This window comes from Rhinatrema bivittatum, chromosome 1 (assembly GCF_901001135.1).
Source record: "Rhinatrema bivittatum chromosome 1, aRhiBiv1.1, whole genome shotgun sequence".
Lineage (NCBI taxonomy): Eukaryota > Metazoa > Chordata > Amphibia > Gymnophiona > Rhinatrematidae > Rhinatrema > Rhinatrema bivittatum.
The window spans coordinates 719,794,492-719,801,955 of NC_042615.1; the positions used below are offsets into that span (position 1 = coordinate 719,794,492).

Sequence of the window (7,464 nt, forward strand, 5' to 3'; positions counted from 1 at the left end):
TCCCTGTGTGGCCCCACTCTCTACAGGCCAATGCAAGGACATTAGGCACCCTAAGCGAACTTTACAGCCTTGTGGCCCCACCCTCATCACACGCAATTAAAAATTCTGCATTTGTAACTGATTTTACATGAAAAAGGAATTCAAAGTATAGTCTGAGATAAGAATATCACAACATGTATATTAATTTAAATTAAATGACCTGCAAAACAGTAAAACACTCATTTAGAAATCATATAGGTATTAGGCTTATTGTAATGCATGTTGGGTGTGAGCTTTGTCCTCAGAAAGCCCTGACTAAACTGAATTACAATATAGTAAACCTTCCATACTAAAAAAAGAGCACTAACTCGAACAGTAAAAACCTTGTCTATGAAAAGACAATACTGCAAATATAACTCCATGCCCTAATCACCAATTTACCTCCTTTTAAGAAAACAGAACAAGCCAGCCTGCTATAGATCCCTGCACAAACTACACACTAGCAGGATACTTCACCTCAGTCACAGATGCAGACCACAGAGAGACTCTCACCAAATGCAGAATAAACTGACCATAAAGTATAAACAAACGTAGACAAAAACTGAACTGGAAACTGCAAACCATGCTCTCTCTCACACCCTCCTGCTCTCTCTCACACTTCCCTCCCCCTCCCCCCACACCCTCTCCCCTCTCTCACACATTCACATTCTCTCTCACCGGCATCCCCTCCACCCCCTCTCTTACCTCCCATGCTCTCTCACCCTCCCCTCCCCTCCCCCACACGCCCTCCCCTCTCTCACACATTCTCTCTCACCGGCATCTCCTCCACCACCCCCCCCCTTACCTCCCATGCTCTCTCACCCTCCCCTCTCACACACACATTCTCTCACTGCATGCCGTGAATGGAGCATGTCCCGCGAGTGCCGCAGGATGCGCTCCGTTTGCGTCGAAGATGAAGGCCCGGGCGCATGTTTCGCAGCACTCGGGGGCCTTCCCTTTTCGCCGCGGAGCGCATCCCGCGGCACATGCTCTGTTCACGGCATGGGGTCGCTGCTATTTTCTGCGCAGAAAATGGCAATTCTGCGCAGGGGGGAATTCTGCGCTAATTCTGCGCTCCACAGTAGCACAGAATTCCTCCAGGACTACTTTGTACGTGTTCACATGAAATGTTTATGCCGTTTGGACTCCCAGTCATCCAGTCTCTCAAGGTCCTCCTGCAATTTTTCACAATCCGCTTGTGATTTAACTATCCTAAATAATTTCATGTCATCTGCAAATTTGATCACCTCACTCGTCATTTCCCTTTCTAGATCATTTATAAATATATAGATCCCTAGACAGAAAGTACACTCTATCAGAATACTTCACCTCAGTCACATATGCAGAACATAGACAGATCCTCACCAAATACAGAATGGGGAGGTCATAAACTATAAATAGAAACATTCAGACAAAACTGAACTGGAAACCGCAACCAAGCCAGACAAGTAGTACCTCAATGGAAAAAGAAAAACATCATCATTCCTTATAAAACAGAGAACAATAAAAACACAAAATATAAATTATAATACTAAAACCACACTAATAAAAAGAATATCTCCACACAGCTGATGAATAGAGCATCCAACAATCAAAAATTGAAACATTTTAAAAATTTCCTAATACCTATAGAATATTTTAAAACAGCAGACACATGAAATACCATCCAATAATTAAAAAGAATAAAGGATTTAAAAAAAATTATCTTGCTCTCCATACCTAGGAACTGTTGATTCCAGTCACCCTGAGATTGTTGTGAATTAGTCAAAGTGATGACCTGCAAAACTTTTTTCTCTCTTTCATAGAAATCGGCGTCGGGCCTGCCGCAACGAGGATGACAGCAGGAGTGGCGGGGCGATGGTGGCCAGTGGCGGTGGCAGCACTCCAGCCATGAAGGGGCAGGCCGCGTCAGCAGCGGCTCCGACTGCAGGCTGGGGAACAACCAAGCCAGCGACCCTTCGGCAGAAGATGAGAGGCCACTCGTGGGCTTGTCCCACAGGGGCAGGCCCAGCAGCTGAGAGCAGGTTAGGCCTGCTCACTGCCTCTCGTTGGCTGCCAACAGAAGCTTGTCGGCAGAGCTGCCTGTTAATAAGCCTGACGGCAGGGTGAGGCGGCCATGGATGGAGAGTTTTGAAGGGCAATTTATGCCGCCTCAAAATTTTGCCACCTGAAATGGCCGCCTTACCCTGCCTAATTATAGAACCACCCCTGGCGGAAAGTTTATATACAGGAGATGCTAAAAGGTAGATTTTAAAAGTCTTGCACGTGCAAAAATGGCCATTTACACTGGTAAGTGGCCTGAGCGGGAGCTAAGTTAATTTTAGTTAGGAAGGGCACACGTAAATTGATGTATGCATGCCCAGAAAAAGTGAGTGGAAAAGGGGCAGGTGGGTGTTTCAGAGGTGGAGCCAGCACTGATGTGTGTAGCCTTTAAGTTTCCTCTGAGATTATTTCTGAGATTATATATAAACCCTGAGATTAAATATAAGATCATAATTGCCTGAAGATATTTTGACAATAAATAATGAGCTTAACTTTTTTCCTGGACCATCCTGAGTCAGTTATTAGCAAATGCACCTGAAGACAGCAGGTCTGTCATTCAAAATGGAAACGTCTCCTGATTACTATTGTAAGGAAGGAGAAATGCTCTTTTGACAGAGTAAAAAGACAAAGGTAGATTTTAAAAGGGCTTTGTGCGTGCCCATAGATACACGTATCTCTCCGTGCACAAAAAAGTATGTGCTATTTTATAACTGATGCATGTAAATTCAGAGGTATCCATTGTAAAATTGACCTCATTAAAGAATTTACTGCAATGTAGAAATTAAAATCAACTCCTTTTCATCACTTATAAGGTCTGAATGTGTCTGTAACAAAACCACCCTAACCCCAACCCGCCTTCTGAAAACTCACTCCGAATCAAAGTGCCCCCTTACAATGGTCCCTATATAGAGTATCAGACTGAGCCCTATGAAGAGGTGCTCTCTCTCTCTCTCTCTCTCTCCCCCTCCCTCCCTCTTCCCCCAATGAAAGAAGAATACATATGTATTCACATGGAGAGTATTTCCATGCATCAGTTATAAAATAGCACATATTTTTGTGCATGGTGAGATACACACATCTATGGGCACACACGCAGCCCTTTTAAAATCTACCTTTAAGTAAAGAGCATTTCTCCTTCCTTACAATGGCAGTCAGGAGAAGTAGCCGTTTTGAATGAGAGACCTGCTGTCTTCAGGTGCATTTGCTAATAACTGACTCTTTTTAGGATGGTCCAGGAAAAGAGTTAAGCTTATTGTCAAAATATCTTCAGGCAGTTATGAGCTTATATTTAATCTCAGAAACCATGGAGCTATTTCATTAATAATGCCATCCGGGTTGACATCCTATAGGACTGAGAAACAAATAAAAGAAATCATAAAGAAAAACTGGTTTGAATCTAAGAGGTGTTTTTACTTCTGCAAACACTGTCAAAATAAGTGGTTCCAAAAAACATCTGTGATCATTCTAGAGAAGAAGACTATCAAAGGAAAATTATATCAGGGTTCCATGTAGCCCTAAAGATTCATACTGGAAAGTTAAGAACTAGGGAATAAAATACACATAGAGGCCTAACATCAACTCAGACAATAATTATATGTATTTATGGCAGGCAACACAACAATTATTCAATGACACTAGAAATATTGTCCATCTGAAACATTTTGCACACAGCCTGAATAACAAAGTTGGCAAAAAAAAAACAAAAAAAACCCCTACATATAAGTTACACCAGTTTTCAAAGTGGACTTATGGGCATAAATCCATTTTGCAATTTATCCCACCAAATCTATCTCAACTCATTTATATCTCCTAAAATATGTGCAGAAATTCTTGATAATTTTCCCACATAACAGTTCATAAGAACATAAGAAGTGGCAATACTGGGTTAGACCGAGGGTCCATCAAGTCCAGCATCCTGTTTCCAGCAAGGCTAATCCAGATCACAAGTACCTGGCAAGTACCCAAACATTGAATAGATCCCATGCTACTAAATATGGTAATAAACAGTGGCTATTCCCTAAATCAATTGATTAATAGCATTTTTATGAACTTCTTCTCCAGGAACTTATCCAAACCTTTTGTAAACCCAGCTACACCTACTGACATAACCACATCCTATGACAATGAATTCTAGAGCTTAATTGTGCATTGAATGAAAAATAATTTTCTTCTATTTGTTTTAATTGTGCTACTTGCTAGCTTCATGGTGTGCCCTCTAGTCCTTGTATTATCTGAAAGAGTAAATAACCAATTCATATTTACCCATTCAAGTCCTTTCATGATTTTATAGACTCCTATCATATCTCCTCTCAGCTGTCTCTTCTCCAAACTGAACAGCCCTAACCTCTTTAGCCTTTCTTCACAGGGGAGTCATTCCATCTCCTTTATCACTTATACTTGTATGTTTGCCTCTAGAATATTTTAATTATAAATTGTAACTATACTTGCTGTATTTCACAATTCCCTATACTAAATGCAATCTCCAACTTTGTTGTAACATGCTTTGAGCTCTGCTGTTGGAAAAACATGATTTTGGTTAACGATTATAATGATGATGATAGTTTTGGAAACCCAGAAAGAAATTAATTAAGCCAAAACCCCTCCCCAACCCAACCCCTAGGAATGCCTCCACTCATTCTAGGGAAGGTCCAATAAAACAAATCGGAAGGCGGTCCCACGTAGCCAACGCAAAAAACAACAAAGGGACTACCTTACACCGTGGAAGAGTTTATTAGAAGTGCCCGACTCGAACTGAGTTTCGCCAACAAGGCTGCATCAGGGGCTAAAAGGTTAAAAAACAATAAATATTTTTTTAAAAGATTTTTTAAGAAACTTCTGGTAACCATTATTATATGGAGTCCCAAAATCTCTATCATAAAAAACATTTTTATACAATATACCAAAAGCATAGAGAAATACTTATTTCTATAATAAACACATTTCATAATATGAACCATCATAAAGATGTAATAACATCCATTCATGACATACATATTTGAACATTTTTATATTGTATACCAAAATCTTAAAGATATATTTATCGATTTCTCATACCTATGTAAACCAGCAAATCATATATAAATGTAAAGAACGGAGATAATTACCTTTATGCTGTAAACATACTCTCACTGCAGTAAGAGTCAATATACCAATCTGTGTATTGATTGTTGCAATAAAACTAAACAAAAAACACAATTTAATACTGTTTATACAAATTAATAATCACATATTGTAAATTCTTATATATGATTAAGTTAACCTCATATTCTCAACAACAAACAGAATATTATGTTTACTTAAAACTAATGTAATCATGTCCTTAAAAAATAAATAATAATAAAATGTATTTATAATTATATTGATTATCATTAGCACAAACATTTACATTATGACAGTGTATGGCCTTATGAGACTAATAATGTATGCTCATCACTCTAAAGGAATTTATTCATTATGGACAGTATAAAAACTACCTCGTGGCACTAAAAAAAGAACAAATGTCACTGCATCCAATGAGACTTATGCTTGATCAAAAAACATCACGCCAAACACTATGACGTCTTTTCTTTTTATCCTAATTGATAATTAAGTGACAGCCGAGTGATAAAAAATATATATATATATTGCTGATCTCAAAATATTTAGCTAGATGCTGTGAAATCACAAAAAAATACTTCATATTATAATTTACAAAAAGCAACAACAAATCCACTTTAACTCTTAACATTCACTCGAGAAAGATAGTCATTACCTTTCAACGCAGCAATCTGTCAAGAACCAAATAGCACTGCAACTAAGAGGATTCATTCGCTAGCCTTTAACAGGCTAATGGCATTTTTTCTCTCCTGCTTCATTGTTGAAATTAAATATGCATTGGTGTTTATAGTTAAAGGAGCTATAGTATGTACTCCTGAAACCCGTTATTTATGTAAAGTCTGTGGCTGTTATTTGTTTACTTCCTATATAACCTGTTATATGTAAAGCCTGTTGCTAATTTATTGTTTACTGTAAATTGAGGTGATGTATAACTATACGTACCGCGGTATATAAGAATCTCTAAATAAATAAATAAATAAATAAATAAATAAATATAGTCAACTCAGAACAAAAAAAAAAAAAAAGGGGGAATCATTTTCTTCCAAATATGTCAGTCAATTGGATATATCGACTCTGCAGTCAAATCAAACCATAGAATACAAAGCTTTAAAAATTGAAAAAATAGGATATTTGAAAATGCTGCAACCATTAGTAAAAAAATTGTTTAACAATTCCTAGCGATCTAGCTATGTCACTCTAAAATAATTTATTCAATATGGATAGTATAAAAACTACTTTATAGCGTTAAAAAGGAACAAATGTCACTGCATACAAAAAAACTTCAAAAAACATCACGCCAGACACTATGACGTCTTTTCTTTTAATGCTAATTAATAATTAAGTAACAGCAGAGTGATAAAAGAATGTATATACGTTACTAATCTCAAAATCTTTGACTAGAGGCTGCGATCAAAATGTGCTTCACATCATGGTTACCAAACCACTTTCACTCTTAGCATTCACTCGAGAAAGATACAGTCATTACCTTACAACGCAGCGATCTGTCAAAAACCAAATAGCACTGCAATTGAGGGAGTTCATTAGCTGTGTAGTTATTTATATAGTCAACTCAAGACAAAACCGCGCCAAAAAACTATGACGTCATTTCCTTCCAAACCTGTCAATCAAACAAATATATCAACTCTGAAGTCGGTTCAAAAAATAAAATACAAAGCTTATGAAATAAATGAAAAATAGGATATTATAGGATGCTGCATCCATTAGTAAAGAAATTTTTCCATTATTACCACGTCAAAAAATGTGACGTCATTTCCTTCAATTCTGTCATTCATATGAATATATTCACTCTTTGAAAAAATTAAAAATTACAAAATGTGATTCCAGGATACTGCAGCCATTATTAGTCAGACACAATACATTCTTGTCATAAGTGTTACAATTGTAGCACATCAAAATAGACCTTATTTATGTGAATTGATGTGGTTATTATGTATCATTCAGTGTCAGCCTGATAATCATAACACATAGAGGCAAACCTAACATCTCATTTTATTCTTTGTAGATGGGTGCTTGTAAGTTATCATATAAGCTAACCATTCCTATTATCATAGATTCTATATTGCACAACTATTTCCATGCCAGACTAATTAGCCTTTCAAAAGGTAGACCTATCTTATGCAAACTTATAAGAAAACAGAAAAATCTATCTCTTGGTTTAAACCTACAGGTTCCACAGTGTTAAATTTATAAATCAGCCGTTGTTCCATACGGTGTAAATTTGTATCTAAATCTCCCCCTCTCCAGTTCATTCTAGGTTTGTATAGAACACAAAATTTGTAGTCTTCA

The 7,464-nt window shown here is 37.3% G+C and overlaps 1 long non-coding RNA gene across 1 annotated transcript; it reads right to left on the bottom strand.

The window, feature by feature from the left end:
* Positions 1-4,710: 4,710 nt before the first annotated feature.
* On the bottom strand, positions 4,711-6,679 carry LOC115082096. Its single transcript, XR_003854072.1, has 3 exons — positions 6,644-6,679; positions 5,166-5,239; positions 4,711-4,843 (listed from the first exon to the last, which is right to left on the bottom strand). It is a non-coding gene; the product is annotated as an uncharacterized LOC115082096 (long non-coding RNA).
* Between the last annotated feature and the right edge of the window lie 785 nt (positions 6,680-7,464).